Consider the following 361-nt stretch of genomic DNA (forward strand, 5'->3'; position numbering starts at 1 on the left):
TGAGTGAGTGAGTGAGTGAGTGAGTGAGTGAGTGAGTGAGTGCTTATAATAATACATGGCTTATGAGGATACAAATGTTTTTAATGACATGGGTATTACAATGTAAACATGGTTTATGAGGAGACTTCCTTTAGGGGCAGGCTTAGGGGATAGAATATACAGTTTGTGCGGTATGAAAACCATTACACCTATGAGAGTCGCTGTAAACCACATATGCATGTATGAGTGTGTGTTAGGTTGGTGAGATGGCTTGTCTCCGTAAACATCCACAGCTCAGGCACTTCAAGATACTCAGACTAACATGCATGACTCCTCCCAGATTATACAGCATGTGATAGAAGGTGTGAACAGACAGGCTGCC

Source organism: Sinocyclocheilus grahami, unplaced genomic scaffold, assembly GCF_001515645.1.
Source record: "Sinocyclocheilus grahami isolate Dianchi unplaced genomic scaffold, SAMN03320097.WGS_v1.1 scaffold26621.1, whole genome shotgun sequence".
NCBI classification, from domain to species: Eukaryota; Metazoa; Chordata; class Actinopteri; order Cypriniformes; family Cyprinidae; genus Sinocyclocheilus; species Sinocyclocheilus grahami.